We start from the raw sequence: 27,485 nt of genomic DNA on the forward strand, positions 1-27,485 counted from the left end.
GAAGCTGTTTTGTTGCTGGTTTAGTACATCTAATTATTAGAAATAACCATCAGTTTTGGGATTGTCTGCCCCATTCTTTGAAGTTTGCCCTGAATGATCAGTCTCAGTGTGGCCCTCCCTAGGATCGTGATCACAACTATATTTAAGTTTCTTGCCATATCAGGGCCTATATAAATACCTATTTTCAATACAACAAAATAACTGAACTGTGTGTATAAACAATAATACTGTTACTTGTTGTTCATCATTTATTTTATATTCTCCCATGAAAAAGAAATGTGGTAGAAAACTAGGGAGCAGGAAACAAAATATGTAATTTAGGTGACACACATTGAATAATGAACAGCAAATAGTAGAACACTGTGCATCCCTTCTGTTGAAAATTTGTTTCCGTAGACAATTTATTTGGGGCATAGCTGGGAATGATTAATATATTCACAGAAATTGGGACTGGTTAGTAAATGTATTACGAACAAGGGCAAAAGTGCTAAATTCACAAGATGATTTATCCCCCACAAATAATTCAACGAAGTTCAGGTTAACTGAAGCCCATCCTATCTAGAAGGCAATGGAGGAGAATGGACTTTGTGTCATCATCATCTGCTGACAGTCAGAGGAAGCTGGTTTTAAAAAGTAGGCAGTCAGCCTTGCAAGGAATAGGCATTGCTCATAAACTTTCTTCAGAAAATACTTGTGTGAGAAGGCTCTAGCACAGTTCTTCTCAAAGCCGGTTCACCACTTGTTCATGGAAAGCCCCTGGTGGTCCAGGCCAGTTTGTTTACCTGCCGTGTCTGCAGGTTCGGCCGATCGCGGCTTCCACTGGCCATGGTTCACCGCTCCAGGGCAATGGGGCTGAGGGAAGCAGCGCGGGCCGAGGGATGTGCTGGCTGCTGCTCCTGCAGCCCCCATTGGCCTGGAGAGATGAACTGCGGCCAGTGGGAGCCACGATTGGCCGAACCTGCAGGCATGGCAGGTAAACAAACCAGCCTGGATTGCCAGGGGCTTTCCCTGAACAAGTGGCAGACCAGCTTTGAGAACCACTGCTCTAGAGGAAAGGAAAGGAGGCGTATGGAAGAAAACAACCAGACTGAGAAGAGAAGCAGGAGAGGAAAGATAAAAAGTGAAAGGAGTATCTATAAAAAATATGAGGGGAAAGAAAGAGAGAAGGGGCCCCAGAGGAACAAATAGAAGATGAGACAAAGGAAAATAAACTAAAAGAAGGAAGGTTAATCAGAATGAAGAGAAAGTAGAAAAGAAAACATTATATTCGAACTGAAGCCCTTAGGGCCAAACTTCTGGTCCTGTTGAAGTTCATGGAAGTTTTCTCCATTATCCTGAAGCGGTCAGGATTTAGTCCCTTAATTTCATGCTTCCACTCAAAATGTTTAGCTGTAGATCAAATAATACTGTTTCAAGAAAAGCTTCTTTAGCATTTTAGAACAGGATACTTCTGAACTTCTTCTACATCCACTTATAATTTACTGGTTGCTTAGAGTACTTCCTTCTGATAGAGGATACAGCTATGGAAAAAAAGTTTACTCTGAGGGTGGGGTCTGGGTTGCTCTCTTTCTTGGAGAAATATCTGTTACCGATAGATACATGGCTTAAAACATGGCATATTTATTAGCCATTTGCTGAGTCAGATCTTTAATAAAACAAGAGAAAGTAGATAATCTTTGTTTGAATATTTCCATTGTCTACATCACATTGTCTAAATCTCAAAATCTCTGGCATTTTTGTCACACATAGAGGTTAAAATTACTAACCAAACACTTAGGAACTGTATTTTTGATTCTGATGTTTCCATCTTGATGCCAAATTTTGCTTTCACTTTCTCCTCTGATATATAGCATAGTAATCACTATACTCTAGATGCTGTAATGGTTCAGGGTCATCAGTCAAAGACTATTCAGTCCAACGTGGTGAATATAGCGACTGGCAAGAGCAGTTACTCATCAGAGTGTAATAGATTTGTCATGCTGATTGATGCAACATGATGTGTGATTGAATTTTTAAGGTCAGGAAGTGCTCAGCAGTGGCTGGCATGACAATTTTGTTGCATCAGAATGAGTCACAACCTCTACCAATCTCACACTGGGATGTGCTCTCTTCCTATATCAGTTTATGCCTTCACACTTTCCAGGGGTATTTTCAAACGAAATAGTGATAGTATAACTATAATTTTTTTTCACCTCTTGGGGTCCTTTAAATGGTCAATATATTCCCCTGCTAGAATGCGGCAGCAGTATGCACGCCTGGAAGCAAAAACATACGTGTCGAGGGAGTTTAGGTGCATCTTGGGTTCAGTTGCAATTTAGGGATCACAGTGGAGCCTAAAACACAGAATGCTGTGACTCCAAATTTAAGCATGTAGACTGTTGATAAATTGGAGACGGCTCAGAGAAGAGCCCCAAGAATGACTAATGGATTGAAAAATGTGAGTTATAGTGACTGAGCTCCTTTAGTCTATTTATTTTGCTTAAGCTTAAGCTTCTCTTTAATGGGCAATTTAATTAGTGTCTAAGTACCTACATGAACAAATATTTAAAAATGATCTCTTCAGTCTAGCAGAGAAAGTTATAACACAATCCGATGTCTGGAGTTGAAGCTAGACAAGGTCAGTCTGGAAATAAGGCATACATTTTTAACAGTTGGAACAATTTACCAAGGATCTAGGTTGATTCTCCATCAATGACAATTTTTAAAACAAGAGTGGGTGATTTTTCTAAAAAAGATCTGTTGTAGGAATTATTTTGGTAAGTTCTATGGCCTATATTATATAGGAGATCAGATGACATGATCACAGTGATCTCTTCTGTCCTTGGAATCTGTAAATCAGGGGCTTAGGTAACTTTGTGGATTGAAACTTATGAAGGTAGGACAGAGGTGATCATAGAAGGAAACTCTATGGACAGGCAAACTCAGGGAGGAAGCTTAGACTGTGGGTTATGTTGTATATTGTTTTATGAGTTATTAATAAAGCCAAACTCTTGGAGCGGAATGAGTTTGGATTAACTCAGTCTATGTTCTGTTGTTGATGAGGTTGGGACGTGGCTCATTCACACTCTTTAAAACGCCTTATGGATTCAAGAGAATGGATAACAATTCAAAGATGTCAATCTGGGGTTTCAGCTTTCAGCAGCCAGATTTGATATTCAGATGATGATGTCAGCTTGGTTCTATTACTTGTGCCCATGAGATTTGTTGGTATTATGTTATCTTAAAAATTGTTCTGTTCTTTTCATGTGTGTCAAGGAATGATACAGGTAGTCTTTGTAATGCCTCAAATGCTCTGCTTTTTGTAGAAAATGTATCTTCTAGGATAGCAATGTCACATTGGTACCATATATCTCTATACTTAATGACACCCAATGACACATATGTACCAAAAAAGATTACAAGTACAATGTGTAAAAAGGAAGGTATGCAATTTAAAGGCACTTGAAGATGTCAGCAAGACATAGTCTATTGCAAGAGATGCCTAGGGGACCAGTGGGTTGTCACAATATATGTAATGTGAGAGTATAGCCCACGGGCACTACATTTTAATGCAAACTTTGACTGCTATGGCACCAGTGGACCAGCTCAACTACAAGGGAGTCATATCGAGAGAGTTCAAGAACCAATTTTGCATTTGGCCCAAAAAAATGACAGCCAGACAAATGCTTATATAAAGCAATCCAGTGTCTTTCCCTGGAGCAAATGCAGGAAGAAATGTTCAGCATGGAATTGTATTCTTTGAACAGTGATTCTAATTATGTCTGGCATGGGGGTAGGTAACAAACAAACAAACAAAGCAGAAGGTCAGCAGACTGATAACAGGAATAATGTTGTGAATAGAAGTAGATCAGATTTTATTGGGTTGAAAGCATCAGGAGCAAGAAGTGAGTTATTTCTGTAGAACAGCAGAAAATCAGAGGTTGGCATCAGTAAGCATTTCCCCATGACAAATTATCTGTGGTGCTGTCACTTGTCCTTGAAGAACCCTTCTGTTGATCTGAGATGACTGCCTTCTCTATGTCTTCTCATGTTTACTTAGTAATAAAATGTTTGCTACTATTTGAACAAAAGAGAGGAAGAACTGGGAGTTATATGATCATTCAGTTAAGAATTGCTGAAGCCTGGAAGCTGAAATCTGCAATTACTGTGAGGAGCAGTTGACTCTTGAATTACACTTAGGTTCAGTGGCAGTGAGAATACAGAGGCTCTGAGTATACAGGAAATGGGAACCATCAGGAGCCAAAAATGGGCAATTATTCTTTATTTTTATGGAGTTCCAGAAGTAAAGAAACTGAAGACCTAATCAGGCTCTCAGGCTATCTGCTCCTTATTCTGGACCACCATCACTATCTGAAAGCTGATATTGTTTCTCTCACCTGGCTCAAACCATCTTTAGAGGGAGTACAGTTGCTTCAATTTTTGGATGCTGACCTTGAGACACTAAATACTGAGAAATCCACTTTTGGAAATATAAACTCTGGTGCATTAGGAATGAATCAGTTGCACTTGTGATTCTCAAATGTATTAGACTACATCACTTAATTCTAAAGGGCTATGAAAGGATAAAAACACTGAATCGATGGAAAGAACAGAGGGAAGGGAAACAGCAGAAGTATACCTGAGGGGAAAATGCTGTTTCATGTATTCATAGCAATAGAACAGGAGTCAGGTAAACAGAAGGACAGATGGGAAAAAAAAGTTAAAAGCACCTAGCTAGAATGGGAGGTGAAGCCCTCCAGACGTGAAGGTGGATGTGTTGAAAGGAGATATCCAGATTCTCAGAGGGTGAAGAAGGAAATAGGCACATGGCCACAATTGATGGAAGAGCTACATCTGAAAAGCTGAATCCAAAAGTATAATTTCTTCACAGTGCAGGAAGTACAGCAGATGAGCCCATTCAGAGTACTGACTACCAATGGGCTCTAAGGGAGACAGAAAGAGGAGGTAGAACAGAAAGAGACAAGGAGGAGAAGGTAGAAACTATGAGAGGAAAATGGCAGAGAGATTCTCCATCCTAACAAAAATTGTCTAATTAGTCACACTAAAGAGACACTGCTTCAGCTAGCATCAGTTCAGACACTGGGAATGTGCAGAAAGGATAAGACTTGAATCACTTCCAAATTTTAAAAGAAATAGAGAAAAGGGAAGAAAAACAGGAAAATGGTTCCACATTTTCTAGCATTAGATATTTTTCAGAATTGGACCTATTTTTCAGATTTTTTATGAGGGAGCTCACAAAACGTTCCGCTACCCATCCTCCTCACCTTCTCTTCCCTCCATTTCATTCTGCATTAATTACAGTACAGCATAACCTCCGAGTTACAAACACAGGAGTTACAAACTAACTGGTCAATCACACACTTCATTGGAACCGGAAGTACACAATCAGAGAGCAGCACATAAAAAAAATACAGTACTGTTAAACAGAAACTACTAAAAAATAAAGGGAAAGTTTAAAAAAGATTTGACACGGTAAGGAAACTGTTTCTGTGCTTGTTTCATTTAAATTAAGATGGTTAAAAGCAACATTTTTCTTCTTCATAGTAAAGTTTCAAAGCTGTATTAAGTCAATGTTCACTTGCAAACTTTTGAAAGAACAATCACAAAGTTTTGTTCAGAGTTACAAAAAACCTCCATTCTACTGTAGTCCACATCCTTCCTACCCACTTCCAGACTTGTTTTTACTCCTCAAAGCTATTGGGTACACAAACAAAAAGCTTGACCACACCCTTCATTTAGCTAGCTGCAGTTCTTTAATTTATTTGAATAGGTGGGGGCTACAGTTCCTGCACGTACAAAATGAGACCACATGTCTGTGAAAAGCCCACAAGATGCTATGGACAAGACTAAGAAACCCTTACTTATGCTGGTGAGTAGTTACTTGCATTATTGGTCCAATTTCAATGGGACTGTTTGGGTGAATAACTACTCACCAATGGGGTCTCAGAAATCTGGCCTTTTGTTTCCCAGAGATTCCTGGAGCATTGATTTGGTTTCAGGATAAGTTACCCATGAGGCAAACATGTTGCTGCACACTGCTGCCCTGTTTCCCCAGCCAAGGAAGGACTGAACACCACACCCACATCTCTTTCAAACCCTTCCCTCTGGGCACAGTTTATTAATTCAAGCAAAAAACTCAGCGTAACACACAATCCTACCTCAGTGCAGGGAGATGGACTAGATGGGCACTTGAGGTCACTTCTAGACCTATATATTTATGAAGCTATTGTCTTGACGGACATAATCTTCAGGGACCAAGAGGCCTTTCACTCTGTTTCGCTCTGCTCCCCAAAGGTTCTTCCCTTGGTGAGGTACTCTCTTTCTAAAGCTCTCTGTTCCAGGGCTAGTTACAGAAACCAACTTTCCTCCTGAAGCTCACCTCCCCAGCTGAACCACTTGCTGGCTTTCAGATGTCCATGATCCTTTTTCAACTGTGTCAGGTAATCAGACAGACCTGGCTACCACTCCCGCACCTCCTGGCCCTTAAAGGGGCAGACCATCCTGTTACAGTTGCCTTCATTATAACTTTTATTTTTATGAACAGTGCATTGTCAGAGGTAAATACCATGTGTGAAATCCTGGTTGTATTGAACCCAATGGGAGTTTTGTCATTGACTCAGAATTTTGCCATTGAACCAGAATTATGTTTTCAGTAGAGAGGATACTGGCTAAAGATAAGCATGTATGTGTGCACTTGTGCATGGGTGAATGAGAACAATTAAATCGCATCCAATAGTTTAATAACTTTTAGGTAGCCACTAATCTTTTCTTTTTCCTCACTTATTTTTCTCAGTACCATTCATAATGAACTCAATGAAATATATCTTTAGTGGCCCCCAGAAGACTGACAACTTTTGATGCAAACACACCACCATGTTTATGCATTTTGCATTGCCCAGAAACACTTTATATGTAAATACAAACTACCTAGCTACTATAGTATTTGTCAACACAATGTAAGGTTCTTTTATGCTATTTTAAAATTTATGGTTATATTTCTGCCCATAGGGATGCTCAGGGTGGGAAAAACCTCCACAATTAAGATTTGCACAGCTACACAAAGCTCAGTGCATGCAAATGCAGGCTAAAAACCTTTCAGTTTGTTCCAAGAATTTGACATAGCACTGCTGTAAGATGGCTATTTGCTGGAAGAGCATTCTGTATATTACTTGTGAGCACTAAAAACATTCAATTGCTTTTCAGAATTTCTACATCCAGCACTTCCAAAGCAAGTGGTTTTGAAAAGAAACAGGAGTACTTCAGGAGAGGATGTAGCCAGGATCACTTGCTACAGTCTTAAGTCCTGTGAATATAGTATGGCAATGGGCCTTGTTTTTGCAGCAGATACACACACTTAAGTCTCCTGCCCAATAACACAGCTGGTATGTGGCCAAACTGGGAACTGAACACATATTTGTCAGAGTTTGGTGCCTTATCCACAGGACCACCAACCTCATCAAATATTGGAGGCAAAGTAGCGCGATTAAAAATAAGCCCATGTTGTATTTATCAACTGATTTAGACAAAAACCCCATGATCTAGAATTTGGGTCTTAAGTATTTGTAGCTAGTACCGGTTCATTATTTAAATGTATAGACCAAATCCTTATTCAGGCAAAGGCACTTTTGATTTTAGTGAGAATATTGCCTAAGCAAGAACTGAATAAAAATTTCAGCATCTGACCTCTATAATAAACATACCTTATTTACAAGCTAGGTAACTGTCATTATTTATTACAAAAAAATCTTACTTTGTATGTATAAGGGAAAATATAGTTGTGCAGATGGTGTTTCCAACTATATGTCTCATTAGATTGGGATAGTCATGTTAACTTCTGTTACGTTACACAGTTTGTCATAAACTTATATGTTTTAGGCGTACAACAATTCAAATAGTAACAGCTAAATCTAATAGGAGATGGAGAATAATGCTTAGCATTTCTTAGATTGAACTTTTCATTTTCAGTGTTATTGTACATTAATGTTAATTAGAATTTTTCATTTGAAACCTTTTTTAAAATGTCTTTTTTCAAACATATTTTCCTAAAATATTCATTTTTTCAAAATGTATGCTTTGTTGAACCAAACCAAAGTATTTCCTTTAGCACCAGTTCTACATCAAACTGCATCTACCTATGGGTGCTGTGATGCCATATGGGCATTGTAGTTTGAGTACTTTATGCCTCATTCTTTACTATGGGCTGGGTGCCTTAGCAGGACTACATCTCTACAGCTGGGCAAAATAATGGAATGGCTAATACTGGATTCAATTAATAAAGAATTAAAGGAGGGTGGCATAATTAATGTGTCTTAAAATGAGTTGTGGAAAACAGATACTGTCAAATAAACTTTATTTATTAAATGAGTTTACAAGTTTGGTTAATAAAGGTAATACTATTGATGAAATAGACTTCTGTATGGCATGTGACTTGTTATTGCCTGATATTTTGATTAAAAAAAACTAGAAAGATTCAAAATTAACATGAGATACTGTAGAGGGGTTAGCTGGGGCTCATCTCTCTCTGAGGCAGCGGGGAACCACACCGCCTCACTAAACTCGGGAAGATGTCTTGAGAGGAATTAGTTCGTCCGTGGGAGTCTTCCTTTGTGAGGGCAGAAATAAACACAGTAAGCCTACGGCCAAGGTAAGGGTGGAGCAATGGAGAATCAGGTGCTCAAGCCCTCAGGCAGGGGCTGAGCAACAACACTATATAAACAGTAAGCCCAAGCCCTTGCTGTGTCAGTGGGAATCCTGGCCACAACCCACTGACATGGGTTCTAGCAGTGCTGCAACCAGACTAGGGTCGGCTGCCCACAGGCTACTTCCAGACTCCCCCTCTTGAGGTACCTGGGTCAGGGTGGTGTCTTCAGGGGGCTCCAGCATCATGAGTTCCTCAGGATAGCTGGCTAGAGTTAGACTCGGCAACTCCTCCAAGTAGCTGGTGCGGGGCAGGCTCAGCAACTCCTCCGAGTAGCTGGCGCGGGGCAGGTCAGAGCAGTCCTTAGGTTTATCACAGGCCGCTGCTGTTTCCCAATCACGAGCTAGGCCAGAGGTGTCTGGCCTCCCCGGTGGCTGCTCCCCCAGTGAGCTCTGGGGTCAGGCCTTTATACTTCCAGTGCCATGCCTGACCCTCCGTGGGGTGGGCTCAGAGTTCCCTGGCTCCACCCTCTCTGGTGTCCAGAGGGACTCGTCTCTCTCCAGGGTGGCAGAAAACTACACCACCTCACTACAGATGGATTAAATGGATTAAAAGCTGGCTAACTGACAGGTCTTGAAATGTCATTGTAAATTGGGAATCATCAGTGAGTGCTGTGTTTCTAGTAGGTCCCATGGGAATTGGTTCTTGGCCCTTTGTACTTTAACATTTTTATCGACCTGTAAGAAAACAAAATAATCACTGATTAAACTTTGCAGATAACATAATGATCAGGGGAAATGGTAAATAATGAAGAGGACACTGATACTAACCAATCCAGATCATTCTGTAAGCTGTGCATAAGCAAACAATATGCAATTTATTATGGCCAATTATAAAGATATACATCAAGGAACAAATAATGTCGGGCATATTTATACCCTGGTACTCCATCCCAGGAAGCAGTGACTCTGAAAAAAACAGGAGAATCATGGTGAATAATCAGTTGAACACTCACCCTGGATATTTCAGTCCTAGCCAACTACCTCCTAATACATAGAGAAGTGTCACAACTAACATATAGAAAAAGCTCATATTGAAGCTAGCAAAAGGCCAACTATAAGCTCATTTAACTAAACCTAACATTCTAGACACAGCACAATCTGGATTCAGGCCAGTGCACAGAACCATAACCACATGAGTGGCACTGACGATGATCTCCTGTCACCAGATAGAGGACAGACATCAGTTCTCATTCTGCTGGACCTCTCTGTAATATTTTCACTTTAGAAAGATAATAGAGGTTCAGAGTAAAGAGCTACAATGGTTTGAGTCCTTCCTGGAAAGATGCTTCCAGTGAGTGATGATGGAAAACTGCATCTTAACTACTAGACTACACACTTGTGGAGTTATATAAGGATCAATTCTCTCCCCAGTCCTTTTCAACATCTACAGGCAACCACTAGGTGAACTGGTCAGACAACATGGACTCAAGTGCCAGCAATATGCAGATGATACATAATTCCACCTATCCTTCTCCACACCGCTACAGCCAAGATGGATGAGGTCAGCTTGAACGAAGAACAATTGGCTGAAGTTGAACTCGAGGAAGACAGAGGTGAGGTTGGTGGGCAGAGGAAAGTACTTTGAGGAGCTTACACCCATGATGCAGCCTGTGTGGGTTGAAGATACAGTCCCACATTTGGTCAGTTCAGTCTGTTGTCTGGAGTACTATTGGATTACTCACTGACATTGAGCTCTCATGTAGCAGGATCCACGAGTAATACTTTCTACCAACTCCAATTTGCTAGGAACTCCATCCCATAATGGTGGATGAAGACCTGACCTCAATTATTCATGCTGCCTTCATCACCTCTTGGCTGAATTACAGCAGTGCAGTATAGCTGAGCAAGAAGCCTTCAGCGCTTAGGAAATTCCACCTAAAGTACAGAATGTTGTAGAATTCCTCCTTAGCAACACAGTCTACCAGGAGTACATCAGATCTGTCCTCCATTCCCTAGGCGGGATTCTCATATTGAATCAAGTTGAAAGTCTCAATCCTTATCTTCAAAGTGCTCAAAGGCCTTGGCCCAGGATATTGAAAAGACCTTCTAAAGCTCTGGGATGAAGACCATGGTTGACAACTCTGCTCCTCTAGCTCAAGGAACTCTCAACAATAAGAGTAAAAGTAATTTATGCGGGAGTCAGAATCTGAGGCAATCTGAGACTGTGGAATGAACTCCCCCAGGAACTAAGGACCATCACAAATCTCACTACTTTCTGCTTCAAGTACAAGGTGACCTTGTCTTATCTAATATAGACACGTAGCAAGAAGCATCCTTCCCAATCAAGACACCCCATTGGTCTTGATTTTCCCTAAGGGAGAGAATGAGAGAACAAACAACACATGAAAAATGTGTTGTCATATGGCTTAATGTACTACTGGATGGCACTCCAGATACTATGGTGATAAGCATGGAATAAACACTTATATAGAATAGAACACAACAGAAAAAGAACATCATCATAGAATCATAGGACTGTAAGGGACCTCAAGAGTTCATCTATTCCAGTCCCCTGAACTCATGGCAGGACTAGGTATTATCTAGACCATCACTGGCAAGTATTTGTCTAACCTGCTCTTAAAAATCTCCAATGACGGAGATTTCACAACCTCCCTAGGTAATTTATTCCAATGCTTAATCACCCAGACAGTTAGGAAGTTTTTCCTAATATCCAGCCTAAGCCCATTGCAGTTTAAGCCCATTGTTTCTTGTCCTATCCTCAGAGGTTAAGAAGAACAAATTTTCTCCCTCCTCTTTGTAACAACCTTCTATATACTTGAAAACTGTTATCATGTCCCCTCTCAGTCTTCTCTTTTCCAGACTAAACAAACCCACTTTTTTCAGTCTTCCCTCATAGGTCATGTTTTCTAGAACTTTAATTATTTTTGTTGCTCTTCTCTGGACTTTCTCCAATTTCTCCACATCTTTTCTGAAATGTGGTGCCCAGAACTGTACACAGTACTCCAGTTGAGGCCTAATCCATGTGGAATAGAGCGGAAGAACTACTTCTCGTGTCTTACTTACAACACTCCTGCTAATATATCCCAGAATGATGATTGCTTTTTTTGAAACAGTGTTACTCTGTTGACTCATATTTAGCTTATGGTCCACTATGACCCCCAGATCCCTTTCTGCAGTACTCCTTCCTAGGCAGTCATTTCCCATTTTGTATATGTGTAACTGATTGTTCCTTCCTAAAGGGAATACTTTGCAATTGTCCTTATTGAATTTCACCCTATTTACTTCAGACCATTTCTCCAGTTTGTCCAGATCATTTTGAATTTTAATCCTATCCTCCAAAGCACTTGCAGACCCTCCCAGCTTGATATCATCTACAAACTTTATAAGTGTACTCTCTATGCCATTATCGAAGTCATTGATGAAGATATTGAACAGAACCGAACCCAGAACTGATCCCTGCAGGACCCCGTTCATTATACCTTTCCAGCATGACTGTGAAGCGCTGATAACTACTCTCTGGGAATGGTTTTCCAACCAGTTTTGCACCCACTTTATAGTACCTCCATCTAGGTTTCATTTCCCTAATTTGTTTATGAGAAGGTCATGTGAAACAGTATCAAAAGCTTTAGTAAAGTCAAGATATATCATGTGTACTGCTTTCTCCTTATCCACAACGCTTGTTACCCTGTCAAAGAAAGCTTTCAGGTTGATTTGGCACAATTTGTTCTTGACAAATCCATGCTGACTGTTACATATCACCTTATTATCTTCTAGATGTTTGCAAATTGATTGCTTAATTATTTGCTCCAATATCTTTCTGGTACAGAAGTTAAGCTGACTGATCTGTAATTCCCTGGGTTATCCTTATTTCTTTTTATAGATGGGCACTATATTTGCCCTTTTTCAGTCTTCTGGAATCTTTCCCACCTTCCGTGACTCTTTAAAGATAACTGCTAATGGCTCAGATATTTCCTCAGTCAGCTCCTTGAGTATTCTAGGATGCATTTCATCAGATCCTGGTGATTTGAAGACATCTAATTTCTCTAAGACATTTTTAACATGTTCTTTTCCTATTTTAGCCTCTGATCCTACCTCATTTTCACTGATATTCACTATGGTAGACATCCATTCATCGCCAACCTTCTTGATGAAAACCAAAAGAAGTCATTAAGCACCTCTACCATTTCCACATTTTTTGTTATTATTCCCCCTCCCCCATTGAGTAATTGGCCTACCCTGTCCTTGCTCTTCCTTTTGCTTCTAATGTATTTGTAGAATGTTTTCTTGTTACCCTTTATGTCTCTAGCTAGTTTGACCTAGTTTTGTGTCTTGGCCTTTCATTTTGTTCCTACATTCTTGTGTTATTTGTTTATATTCATCCTTTGTAATTTGACCTAGTTTCCACTTTTTGTAGAACTCATTTATTTTTAGATCATTGAAGATCTCCTAGTTAAGACAGGGTGGTCTCTTGCCATACTTCCTATCTTTCCTGTGCAGTGGGATAGTTTGCTCTTGTGCCCTTAATAATGTTTCTTTGAAAAACTGTCAACTGTCTTCAATTGTTTTTCCTCTTAGGCTTGCTTCATGTGGTGCTCTGGCCCAAATGGCTATTGTGATCCTGGGATGTACAAACAGGGCAATATCAGTTAGGAGTAGAGAGGTTATATTACCTCTGAGCTTATATTATCTCTGTATTTGGCACTGGTGCCACCACTATTGGAATATTGTGTCCAGTTCTGGTGTACACAGTTCAAGAAAGATGTTGATAAATTGGTGAAGGTTCAAGGAAGAACTATGAGAAGGATTAGGAAACGTGCCTTATCGTGAAAGACTCAAGGAGCTCAATCTATTTAGTTTATCAGAGAAAAGGTTAAGAAGTGACTTGATCACAGTCTGTAAGTACTTACATGTGGAACAAAAATGATATCTTAAGTCCAGCAGACACATGTATAAAAAGATCCAATGACTGAATCTAGACAAATTCAGTCTGGAAATACAGTGCAGTTATTAAATAGTGACACTAATTAATCATTGGAACAATTTGCCAGTGATTGTGATGGAATATCCATCACTGGAAATTTTTATATTAAAAGTAGATTTTTTTTCTAGAAGATATGTTCTAATTAAATCAGCGATTAATTCAGGGAAGTTCAATAGCAGTATTATAGAGATGGTCAGAATGGTCCCTTCTGGCTTTATAATCTATGATTCTATTAATCTTCTATGACATACTATGAACTCTTCTCTGATCAAGATCTCCTCTGAACTTTTTGTTCCATGAAAAATTTTGCTTGTTCAACTTTTTGTCCCTGTATGGAATTGGAATTTCTGAAGGTCAGCTATTCTGATTTTAGCTCAGACCCATCTGTAATTACAGTATTATTATGGTTCTGAGCTAGTGGCGCTTTTGATGCTATCATGGTATTGGTGACACTGCTAGAATGCATGGTGACATAGAGCCAGCAACATTACTTCACAAGGTCAGAAGAAAGGCCACATTGGTAAGTGGGAAGAGGAGATACCAAGCAATAACAGTAGGTGAAAGGACAATAGGATTGGGTGGGTAACAGGTAAGCTGGGCAGCAATTGAGGGTGCATTGGGATTTGGCTTTGTACTAGAACTTTGTTGCATTTTGATATCCAAACAATGGAAGTCATTATGTGCCTCTTAGTCATCCGACATCCACAACAAGGCTGCAATCTATTAGGATGTGGACCTGACTACAGCAATCCTTTATCACATCAAGACTAGGGTACACTCATTTATATAATCTCTGTGAGATATTTTTACCACGTTAATTTCAGCCTCATGAAAGTGCTCAGACACCACAGAGGCAAGTTAGATAACTCAGAAATTTCAGCTGGAGCAGAATGCACCTGCCTGTATATTAATTGTTGTTATGTAGAGCTAAATTATCACATTACTTAGCTATTTAGGGGAGTAAGTATAAATTACTGCTTGCCTGTGTGGCACTCCTTTGACTCCAGCCATATTGGAAGAATAGGGGTTACTCCTTTTTATGAACAAGTAGGCTAGGAAGAAGGGGGGAGTGCAAAGAACCTTGGCTTCCTCTCCCACATTAATCAACCAAACAAGCTGGTGAAGTGCACAGGTGAGAGTCCCCTGGTGATGAATATGCTTCTTTTGCAACTTTCCCAGTAGAGAAATACCAGATAATGAAAAGTAACTGAACCTAGAGCTCTGATACGGGAGTACAGAGCATTATCTGCAAACCAGCAGATGAAATGTTGTAACAAGATTTTAGTATGAAATTGAGTACAGTGCTAGCTGTTCACATGGATTTATCATGTTTTCTCATGTTTGAAGTAATTTTTGCACCTTCCTAAAATTTATACATTAGTTGCTGCTGAGAGGAGATATAGTTTGAACTGAGGAAAGAGGTGTCTCCTTTATTGCTAACCATCTTGTCACACTTTATGGACCATTCCATCTTACTGTGTCAGCATGGTAGTCAATAAGATGTAACATAAGATGACATGACAGTTAAAAGAAAAGGCGAACAAGCACTGATCAGATACCTGCTGAAAATAAAGTTGGTTAAATCCAGAAGACACATGAAAGTGTCATGGCATTCAGTGGCCTGGCAAACAGGATAGCTCACTACACATTTATTTTCAATATGCCCCCCCAGATATTGTAGGAAGCTGATCAGTTATGACATAATGAAAGAGCTGGGCTGATAGTCATTTCTTTCTTTTAAATTAATACCATTTGGAGTGGGAGAGGGATGAGTTTCAGAATTCTAGAACCCCAGTTTTAAATCTGTATCTTAGATGAAATCAGAAAAGGTCTTGAAGTTCTTTTTCTTAAACTCGTTATATGTATTTGAAGGTAGTATTCTTGAAAAGTGTAAGAACAAATGCCCTATAAAGTTCTTTATTTAACCTCTGCACAGACCTAGCACAAGCAGTAGTCATGTAAGCTTTACCCACAAATGTGCCTCAACCATGACAGGCGGGAGCACTTCTAGAGGTAAAAGGGAGGATCATTATTTCGTATTATTCAGCTAGCACCACTGCTATACAAATACATCATACTGAAAAGTACAAAGTTGTAGAGAGCTAACAATCATTTTCCATGCCTATTCAATCTTTGGTATCTCTGCTGAGATTGCTAGCAAGACTGCTAACTGATGTCAGCTGTGATGGCACTTATGTTTTGTTGTGAGGTAGATACTTGCCACGTGGGAAGTGGACTGAGACTGGTAAAGTCATTTCACATCAGTCATCAAACAAACATCGGACAGGAAGAAAAAAAAAGTTTTGTAAATAACTAACCAGGGCTGCATTTGTTCTGGCAAGCTAGAGATGGACCGCTGCACAACACAGCTGCGTGTGTATAGTCCTGTCTCCTGTCCTGTGAAAATTTTTCAGATATCAAATTTTCCCAGCCCAAATTGAGTAAAAAATCTCAAAAAATGTTCACAAATCAAAATAATAATAAAAACATTGGGTCTATTGAAACACTTTTTTAAAGATAATCACTAACCATTTCATTTTGCCTTCATACTTTTCCCACTTTCCAGTTCAAAAATGTCAAAACAGGAAGTTTTGACGATTTTAAAACTTGTTTCATTCAAATGTGTTTCAAGTTGGGAGATTCATCAGAACAGACTCATTTCACACTCAGGTTTGGTTTTGAAAAATTGGCATTTGTCAGCAAAATCACAGTTTATCAAAAAAATTCTTGCCCAGCTCTAGTTTATGGCCTGTTATCAAAACCAAGACAGTTCAGTAGTTACTCAGAGTATTTAGTGTCTAGTGTGGATTTCGATGGGTCAGTGGAAGGTGCAGTCCCAGACACAAAGCTAACATCAACCTCATGCTCATCCCCTCGTGAAATCTAAAGGGAAGAGTGCATTTTACATCACTTACAAAAACTCCTTGGGTATTTACTTTAGCCTGGAAATAATGTTGGCTGGACCTCTGCCATCTAGCCATGAAGCTGCATGCCCATGAAGTTGCATTGCTCTGACCACTGATGTGCACTCATTAAAAGATATAGAACCAGATTCTCTCCTGAACCTGAGCTCTACTTGGTGCATGAGAGAGGGGTGTAGCATCATGGATCCAATTATATTGCTCTGATCCTGAGGGTCAGCTGTGCTTCACAGCCTCTTATGGTTGTTGCCATTAAGCTCTGGCCCTATTACAGTGAAGGACGGATGTAGGCCTCATTAATAAACCACCTCTACTCTGCCATAATCCAGTCCCTGACATCCCCCCTATAGCACAGGAATGTGGGAGCAGAGGCGCAGTCTTGATCTGTCACATCTACCCCCAGCATAATTGTCTCTTTCAGCCCCTTTGCACCACTTGAATAGTGTAAAGAGGCTATAAATTCCTTGAGAATCTGGCCCATAGTTGCCATCCATGAAAATACTGGTCAAAACTCTATCAGTCCGTCTCAGAAGGGGCATGATTCTGGATTCAAGATCCTGATATGGCCAATTGGGTGAAGGGAAACCTGTAGTGGGCATCCCAGGGCCTCTCTCTAGTTACGCTATAAAAACAACTCATACGCACACGTGCACGCGCACACACACACACACACACACACAAATCCCCACAGATTAAACAGGTTTCATAAAATTTGAAGGGAAAAAAAACCCCAGCAAGCTTTCTTGACTCCTTTATTAAAGGAATGAACAACCAAAACTATCTTGAGCATTTTGCTATTGCCTTTTTCCAACGAGTCACTTGACAGCAAGAGAATGTTTTACAGCGAAGATTGTCTACTAAACAACCTAATCAAAATATTATTAAACAATTACACTGCAGTAGGCTGTTTAATGAAGTGTTTTCAGTGTGGTTTGAACGTTAATAGCAACAGTGTTAAGCTGCTTTGTGCTCTGTGTATCAAACAGCCTGAAGTAATGTGAGCTGACTAACAGCCAAATAAAATCTTGAAGCACCTTTGACAGACAATATACTTTTGCCAGTCTAAATCTTGTCATGCATTGTTATTGAGCAGGGAAATGACAAAAAGCAATGTCAAGAGCTTCCACATACTGTATATCATAGTTAAATCCAGGATAACTGAGGGCTTCCCTGCCTCCCCCTTGTGGTTGACCAGTGTGCTGACTGAATCTGAGTAGGGATTCAAAGCTACATGGCGAGTGGAGAGTTTAGATTTCTATACAGATTTAGAAATACTCCTGAGTTGTTACCTAGGATGCCTCGTCTCCTGAGTAGATCTGAGAAGTTAGATGGGAGTTAAATGACGGGAGGAATGCACTGGCAAATGAGAGATGGACATAGCTGACGTGTGCTGATTCAGTTGTCTCTGGGAGCACTATGCCATTGCAATTTATTTGTTTTGTTTTAGAGAGGGGCCTGAACCCAAATTCAGCCAACTCCAAATTGCAGAGATAGGGAGGACATTACAAGATCATGGCCCAAACCGCAATCCTAAATCCAGTATTGAGGCCTATATCAGTACCAGAACTTTGGACTTGAACTGTCCCAAACTGAATAGGCAAGTTGATGGAGTGTCAAAATCCAGACCCAAATCCGCATTTAAATATAACTTTCATGGGAAGGCTGGACTGCAAAGATAAGATGATCTTGTGGCTAAAATACAGGCATGAGAGTCAGGAGATTTGTGTTATGTTCCATTCTCTCTTACAGACTTTCTGCAGTCTTGGACAAGTGACTTAACCTTACTGTGCTCCAGTTTTTCCATCTGTGTGTGGGGGATAATACTTCCCTTTCTGTCTGTAGGTTCTGAAGCGTAATCCATTAAATTGATAGAGGTGCCAGTGGTGGTGATTTTATTATTTAAAACTATTAAAATTATTTAAAAATTGTAAGGAAAATGCAGCATCTGATTAATTATACCTTCTATTTCACACATTGCATAGTGAGAATGATGAGTCTGTGGGTCCCCGCCTCTGTTTCCCAGAATGTCTGACATTAGGAATGGCCACTGATAATCACTTTTTGGCAGATTATCTCCCTAGGTGGCTATAGCCACGCAGTAAGAAGGTGGGTTTCTTAAAGGCTGTATTGAGGCTACTCAGAAAAGTTTGTCTGAATTTGTTAAAATGATAAAAACTGCTAGACTGACGTATTACTCTTCATGGCTATTGACAATAGAAGTTGGAACTATTGTCTCTCTTCCTCACCTTAGCAAAACAATTGCGGCTATTCTCTGTTCTAAGCAGCATCTTCTATTACTACCAAAATATATATTTTCCATTCATCCTGAAATTGTTCTCTAATAGCAGAGAGACAGCCCTGAGGGGATGATTACCACGACATAATTGGGTAACACACTCCTGAAATCTAAGCCATGGCTTGGCTGTGCTGTGCAGCAGATCACCCCAGAGATGTGATATAGTCTATGGAAGTCTCTGTTTCCACTTCTGCCTCATTGTCTCTGTATGCCAAGTATCAGAGGGGTAGCCATGTTAATCTGGATCTGTAAAAGCAGCAAAGAGTCCTGTGGCACCTTATAGACTAACAGACGTTAGTACTTGTGGCACCTTAGAGACTAACACATTTATGTCAGCATGAGCTTTCGTGGGTGAATACCCACTTCGTCAGATGCATGTAATGGAAATTTCCAGGGGCAGGTATATATATGCAGGCAAGCTAGAGATAATGAGGTAGTTCAATCAGGGAGGATGAGGCCCTGTTCTAGCAGTTGAGGTGTGAAAACCAAGGGAGGAGAAACTGGTTCTGTAATTGGCAAGCCATTACAATTGCCAATTACAGAACCAGTTTCTCCTCCCTTGGTTTTCACACCTCAACTGCTAGAACAGGGCCTCATCCTCCCTGATTGAACTACCTCATTATCTCTAGCTTGCCTGCATATATATACCTGCCCCTGGAAATTTCCACTACATGCATCTGACGAAGTGGGTATTCACCCACGAAAGCTCATGCTGAAATAAATGTGATAGTCTCTAAGGCCACGTCCAGACTAGGGTATTAAAATCGATTTTAGATACGCAACTTCAGCTACGTGAATAACGTAGCTGAAGTCGAATTTCTAAAATCGAGGTACTCACCCGTCCAGACGGTGCGGCATCGATGTCCGCGGCTCTCCGTGTCGATTCCGGAACTCCGTTCGGGTTGATGGAGTTCCGGAATCGATGTATGCGTGCTCGGAGATCGATACATCGTGTCCAGACTAGACGCTATATATCGATCCCCGAGCAATCGATTTTAACCCGCCGATGCCGCGGGTTAGTCTGGACGTGGGCTTAGGTGCCACAAGTACTAACGTCTGTTAGTCTATAAGGTGCCACAGGACTCTGTATGCCAAGGCACTCATGTAAGCTGTGATGGATACCTTTGTGTCTGGAGTAATCAATGTTTCCTAGTCCTTCCAGCACAAAACCCTCCACAGGAGTTCCATATATACTGCATGAAGTAACATACAATGTTTATTCTTCTCTCCCCTCTTGTTCCCTTCTAATTCTCCCAGGACCTTTCTCAAATGCCAGACTCTCTCAATAATTCACTGTCTCTACTAGTCACTCCATGAAATTCCCTGATGTTGTCCTAGTCCTTCTCATGCTTCTCTCACCCGCCCCCCACCACCACACACACACACACACAATCTTTCTGGCTGTTCCCCTAACTTTCACTTATGTAATAAAGTTACAGGTTTAAGGTCAGAAAGACAAAAGTTCCTTAGGGTGCAAGTTAGGGCAGCCTCTGTCCTGCAGTGTCAGCTTCTCCACCTTATAGCTGTTAAAACATTGACGAAAACATTGTCAATGGGGTGAGGTGAATGAGGAAATGGAGATGGCTCCCTGCTTGGTAGTGCAGAGTAAAGTCAAGCTAGGAGGGATCTGTACATCTCTGCCTGCTGCTTTGACAGCCTCGGGGCTTAACCCAGCATGGGAGAGGTTGTTTTCTGAGTGGCTGGCTTAGCAGAGGCTTGAGGACAAATACTTCTCCCCATTCAAGGATATAGCCACTACATTTGTACACCTCGTCTTATTAGGTGATGCCTTCTAGAAGATAAAGGAGAATTATCTTATAGGAGAGTCCAAGTATTTCCTCCCCTGGGAAATCATTTAGAAAATCCATGGTATTTTGGGAATTTCAGAGTAAAAGAAAATGGTTTACAGAAGCCACTTTTGGAGGCAGGGACAGAAATGATCCCAGAAAGGCATGATTTATCAGTCTCCAGAGATGGGATGCATCTATCAGAATAGGAGAGAAAAGCCCTCCCAACTTCCCATCACTTGAAACAATTCATCACTAGAAACATGATTCAGCAAATGGAACATATTTTAAAGTACATATTCATTTTGCTCTCTTTTTTGCAAACCGAACCAAACCAATGAACTACAGCGTGGTGCAACATTTGTCTCCAGAGTTTGGTTTGGATTTCAAACACCCCGAATTCAAAGACACCGCAAATTTAAAGACATGCACATCTGACATTTATATCTGGTCTGTCTCTAGTTTAGATTACAGAGATGAATGGGCAAAATCAAAACTTCTGCAGTCACTTTCTGCTGATTCAGCTAATAAAAAGCACCTCAAAGGAGCTGTAAATCCCCCCAATGGCAGTGAAGAAGACCCAGAGATTCTGCACATTCCCACCACAGACCTGTGCCAATTTCTGATTGCCACAAGCCATGTAGGAGCTATGTGGGAAACACAATATTGGTAAAACCAGTGCTTAAAATGCTTTTAAAATGTGTTGGGAGGGCAGGGTGATGCCAGTCAACTCATGATTTGGGGGTGCAATCCAAACCAGTGAGGGGTTGTGTCACCAATTGCCCTGTAGCCCTGGGTGCCTTACAATGATTTCCTACTGGAGCACCCAGCCTGGGATGCTCACAATCAGCCTACAAGAATGAAGGTCACACCCTGAGTTGTCTATGTGCTAGACAGCCTTAGTTCAGCAGCTCTGACTCCAGCAGCCTGTCTACAATCTAGCTTCCACCAGCCTTGGTGACAACTAGCAACATGACCCCAGCATACTCCCAGTACTAAATTTCCCCTAATCCATGTGCCCTGCAATGTCCAGCCATCTCCTGGATAGTTCTGAGAAATAATGTTAACTTGTTCCTCTAAAAGCACAAAAATTTTTTCAACTTTTTAATTGAATTGGAGTAAATACACTCTTCCATTTAAATATAGCATTATAATAAGAATATAACTAATGTATTAACAAATGGACATAGGTTAAGTGATGCCAAATAAAAAGAATAAAGTTTTAAAGGGTTACAAGTAAAACAAAAGTGAAAACATGCATCTAAAAGTCTAAAACAATCTAACAAGATACAGGCTTTGGTCAAAGTGGTTTCTCTCACCAATCATTCTTTTTCCCATCCGTGGCTGACTGTTCCTCAATCAGAACCTTCCACAAAGTACAAGATCCTGGCTTCCCTTGTCTTCTTCGATGAAACATCTTTGCCTAAGCAGGTTTCTCGTTTATATTCAGTTCCAGAGACTTCAACGCCCTCATGGGCTGAAGGACCTATATTTCTCAGCTTGCAAGAGCACTGTCCCCTTGTGTCTGTCTACTAATGGGCACCAAAGGTCCTTGCTTATATTTTCTAAAGTTGAATGAATTTGTATCGAGAGGAAGGATGACCTCATGCTGTCCTTTCCTTCCTGTGGGCTTCCCAACCCACCCCCTTGTATGATTTATATGTAAATTGCGTATCCATTGTTTCTGATTCCACCATGCTTAATTTACATAGGAGACATGTAGACAGCTGTGACATTCCTGCCTGTCTGGGCAGATTGTATGGCCTAATATCAATAAGTATTCATAATTCCTCCTTACATAATGTTAATACATACATTTCACAATGATATTAATCAACAACATTTCATTAGCTTTCAGAAAAGACCTCACTATATACACTTTTATAATACAGTAATATTGTACACAAACAGTTGATTCAATTGTTTATCACTTGAGGGTCAGCCTGTCCCTCCCCCCCATCTTTATAGACCAATAAACCTTTGCAATCTATTCTTTGAAATTTAAAAGTCTTTCAAAGTACTTTAGAACTAATTCAGGTGGGGAAAATGCATTCCTTTGTCTGGGGGCAGACCTGTTTACTAGTCTCCTGGCATGCCTGGTTTAAACTCATTTTAATAATCATTCAAATATATCGTACACATACTTAACGCAATAATATTAATGATCATGAGTTATTAGTTTTCAAATGATATCTCACAGGGCATATTTTGTACAAAGTTTACTACAATAATGTGTAGGACTTGAATAAAGGGGTGCTTAGTGTCACGGAGGGGTCTATTAAAATCTGGGGGCAGCAGTTTTGGTAAGATATTCTTTAAAATGCAACCCTCAGCAGCTTGGGTCAATCTGTAATTTTGTTTTTGTTTAAGTCTGCAACCCCTTATGAAGCGCCCCCCTACAAACAAATTCTTTAAACACTTTATTAACTTGCACCAGGGACTCTATCTGCCACAGGACACCTAATAACAGGAGATGCAAGTTATTTCCTCTCAGTCCTTGTCACCAGTGAAGAGAGGAATCTGGGCCTATGCATCGCTGAAAGCTTGGCGGTGAAGGTATTGAAAAGGATAAGAGATGAGGGACCCTGATTTTTTCCTCTATTCAACTGTAAAACATTTTAATGGAGTTGAAAAGTGAAAGGAATACCCTCAATCTTTCTTGGCAGTTTTCTTGACTAAAGGCAGTAGAAATGTTGACATTTAGTTCCAATGAGTTGACTGGATTGCTGCTTTCACACCAAAAAAAAAAAAAAAAAAGATGTTAAAGCATATTCAGTGTTTGTATTTTCCCTTGCACATAAACTACTGATTGTTCTGTAATGGCAAAAATTGTTAGCCAGTAACTTTCCACAGGCTATTTTTTCCTTCTTCTTTAGAGCTGATGTCTTCCATATTTTGTGTTCTTTATTGAAATTGTGATTATAGCCTCAGCTCCATCTTTCAGAATGTCAATGGAAATGACTATAAATTACTTAACGAGCAAATGCAGAGTTCTTTGAAAGGTCTGAAATCTGGGGTTGTTAATGTGAGTTGATATTTCACTTTCAACGAGTAGGTGTTACTGAAGTTTTGTGGTCCACAGTGCCACGCAATTTAAATACATATAACTCTGAAAGAACCTACAATAATTTAAGTTGAAATACTAAATGGAAATATATTTTTTCTTTCCTTAATTGTAGTGGTTTCTAAACTTATTTGCTCCAGGAAAAGTAAGGCAAGAGTGGTTTCATTGAGCTATGTGATTAGAACATAACATTTATGTATTAGTCATTTGGCTGCTTTAGTAACACTAAGTAAACTTAGTAATTTAATACTTTTAAATATAAAATAAAATATAAAGTAATAAATACTTTCTAACAAAGCAAGCTAAAAATAACTGCCTTGCAAGTTCTGCCTAGGCAGTGTTCTGGAGAATGTCAAAGACTCATAACTCCCCTCCTCCCCCAAAAGATCTGTTAACCTAGATTCGCCCAAACAAAATTTCCAATGGAGCTTTTGTTTCTGATTCAAGATTGTTTTTCAACTGCCTAATTGTCCTGCTAGGTGTGAATTATTACACCACATTTAGTAACCCTATCTGCTTGTTTTTATTCTGTTAAAAAGAATTATATATCCATTGTAAGAATGATAAAAGCAAAGAAGTTCAGATAGCTAGATAGCTAGCTCATTCTATCTTTTGGACATTGCTCTGGAAAGGCAGTACAGTCTGAAAGAGTAGAGTAATAGCTATCTAGCTAGCAGCGGTGCTCCGATCCAGTATCAATTACTGTAACAAGCTGGGTAAACCACACATTCATTCACCTGATGCTTCCATTCATCTGTTTTGTTGCCAGGTAACCAAAACAGTATTGCTAGGTTTTCATGCTAGGTATTAACTGCTGTCACACTTGATTATTTTTTAATGTTTTAAAAGTGAATAAAAGGCAAGGGCCCAGAATAAGATATTTTCCTTCAGATAGGTTATATTTGGAAGATCATATCATATATAGCAGCAAGAAATCAGGTTCTCATTCTACTGATACATGAATCATAACACAAATCATATGGCCTGATTTTTACTACATTAAACATGTCCTCAGTACTCTCTTTTTACTCTAAAAGGGGAATCTGCACTCTTGAACTGTTTATGTTTCATGCTGTCATATGCAATAAACCTTCATTACTCAGTGCATGACATCATCAATCTCAGATATGGAACACATTTAGGTACTATGCTGATGGGTACATTAGGTGATGAATATTCAAAAGAGTAGAGACCTTGCTTCCACTTTTGTGGATGCAAAATATTGCTACAAAGCTCTGAGTAACTGCACCAGTATTTACTTTTTTTGCCCCATCACAAATCTTATCAAGCTCTCCCTGTTAGATGTTAGGGAATCAAAACACTGAATCCTTCTGCTGGGGCTGGGTAAAATTTAATCACTATACCTAGCTCTGGGCCTGTAGGAATACACTCCAGGTGCAAATCTCATATCTAATACCCCATCAGCAGTGGGACTTCCCTAATCCAATTGCCACCCTAGATCCTTACACTAGTGCTGTCACCACCATCTATCCCAGCAGCATTTGCACATTCCCAGAATGCCACCGAAGGTGTGAGCCTGCACATTCCCAGAATGCCACCGAAGGTGTGAGCCTTCTGGTTTACAGTTTACCTTCAGGGCCACATGATAAGAGAAAGCCAATAGATTCATAGACAGAGTTTGCACAGGATTCTAAAACATTATTGTTCTTTACCTAACAGCGTGAGAGATACACAGATCTAGACAAAATAATAAACACACCTGTACACATTTCCCTTGTCTCGGTTTTCTTACAATTTTGGAGATTTCTTTGTGCTTGGGCAGAATCCTCTGGTGTATCTAGGATCCTCCCCCTACAGATCATGACTTCTCTTCCAAAATATATAGACTTCTTTCCCCCAGCTAGCCTTTTCTGACCTGAACTGGTTCTGCAGTTACACAGAAACCTCCTGCTACAAAAGCATGCCTCTCTCTTCCTTTCTTCTGTCCAAACTTACTTTGTGATTCTGTGACTCTTCCCCTGACTCACCCAGCCTCTCTGGTTGTTAAAGGTTAGCATCAACACTCTTGAAATCTTTGTTCTGCATTTGAGGATTTTCCACTCTCCAAATGCCAGCCCTTGTAGGAAAAAAAACTAGTTCTCCTAGGCTTCAGCTAACTCATTGTCCTAATGTCCCATCACTGCTATTTGAATAGGTGGCCATTAAATGTTAACAATTCACCATTGTATCTGGTCCAAGAAAGACACCTTTTTCAGTAAATGGTGGCAGTAAATGGTCCATAATACTGCAATGTTCATAATAATTTTACAGCATCAACCAGAATTTGTCAATGATTCAGGCAGATTCTCCAAATCGTCACACTTCTTCAGATACATGTAATTGTGTGTGCAAAAATTCAGGTGAATATTTGCAGATGCAAATTGCACCCTACATAAGAGAGAGTGTTTCACTGAAAATGTGACACTATAATACCTAAAAAAGACAGAGTGCTTCTCCAGATTCAAAACACCAAATCAGAGATAAACATAAGATGACCATAGAGTTGCAAAATACTCAGACAAAAGCAGTTAAAAAAAATTTGCGCTGTTATATCTACCTACACACATTGACCCTAATTCAGGAAAGAGTCCCTATTCCAGAGGGCACTTGGGAAGCTGCTTAACTTTAAGTCTCAACAAAATTAATGGGATATAAGTACATGCTTAAGTTCTGTCCAGAAAAAGGTTAGACTTAAACTCACGTTTAAATACAGTCCTACATCTGGGCCATAGTCATGATACTACTAGTGTCTAACAAACTGTATTAAACACATTTGGTAATAGAAAGAGTAGAAAAGCCACTACATAAATTGAATTCTGTTGTAGACATATTGAGTTTATATACACATTTGATTTATGAGCTGGGTTGAAAGATGTATGGCATCTAATTCTCAGACATCTTAACATACTTCTCTCAAATCAACAAGTCACCAAGCTTGGGTTTCTTCCATCTTTCTTATTCATGTACTACCTCTGAAACCTTCACAATAGTTTCGATTTACAGCCCTCCATGAGCTATCACAAGTTTTTTAATGAATTTATGGATTTTCTTTCTCAGTTGGCTCTGGAATCATACAGACTATTAATCTTATGTATTCCAGGGTCCATATTGACAATGTAGAAGATATGTTTGGTTTTCTTTTTCTTGTTAGGCAAAAAAAGAAAAAAGCTTATTGGGTTTCCCTATCATCCCTGTTGACTACTTGTGACAGCAAGTTTTCTTATCTTCTATCCCTACTCATCACTGGACAGAATGACACTTTTTTTTCTTTCTGCCAGTGATGCAGCTCTTCTTTCTATAATTTCTCCTAGTTTAATAATATCAGTTCTGAGACCCTTCTGGCTTTTTTTATTTTGTTTGGCTTTTTTCTGTGTCTCTGTTTTTCATGTCAATTTGGACACGCTACAACACTCTTATTCCCAATACAGTTTTGACAATGTCTTTCATGCCAAACTGAAAAAATACTTCTTGCCTATAAAACTTAGATTTTTAGAAATTGACTTTCAGTTTTTGAATTCCAGAAAGTAAACATGGGAAACAAGGTAAAGCATTTACATCCTTATACTGACTCTTTTCTCTCTTCAGATCTGTACATAGTCATCAATGTCTTCTGTTCTTGGACTATAAGGGTTGTCTTTCTTTCTTAGTGTGTTTTAACTTAGTGTGTGACTTTCTCCATTCCACTGCTGGGTTTCCCCCTTGCCACTTTTCAGTTTCTTCTGTTCCTCTATTCTTTTTGTAATGCTTTGGATTTCCAAATATAACCAAAGGTCTG

Source organism: Gopherus flavomarginatus, chromosome 4 (genome assembly GCF_025201925.1).
Source record: "Gopherus flavomarginatus isolate rGopFla2 chromosome 4, rGopFla2.mat.asm, whole genome shotgun sequence".
Taxonomy (NCBI): Eukaryota; Metazoa; Chordata; order Testudines; family Testudinidae; genus Gopherus; species Gopherus flavomarginatus.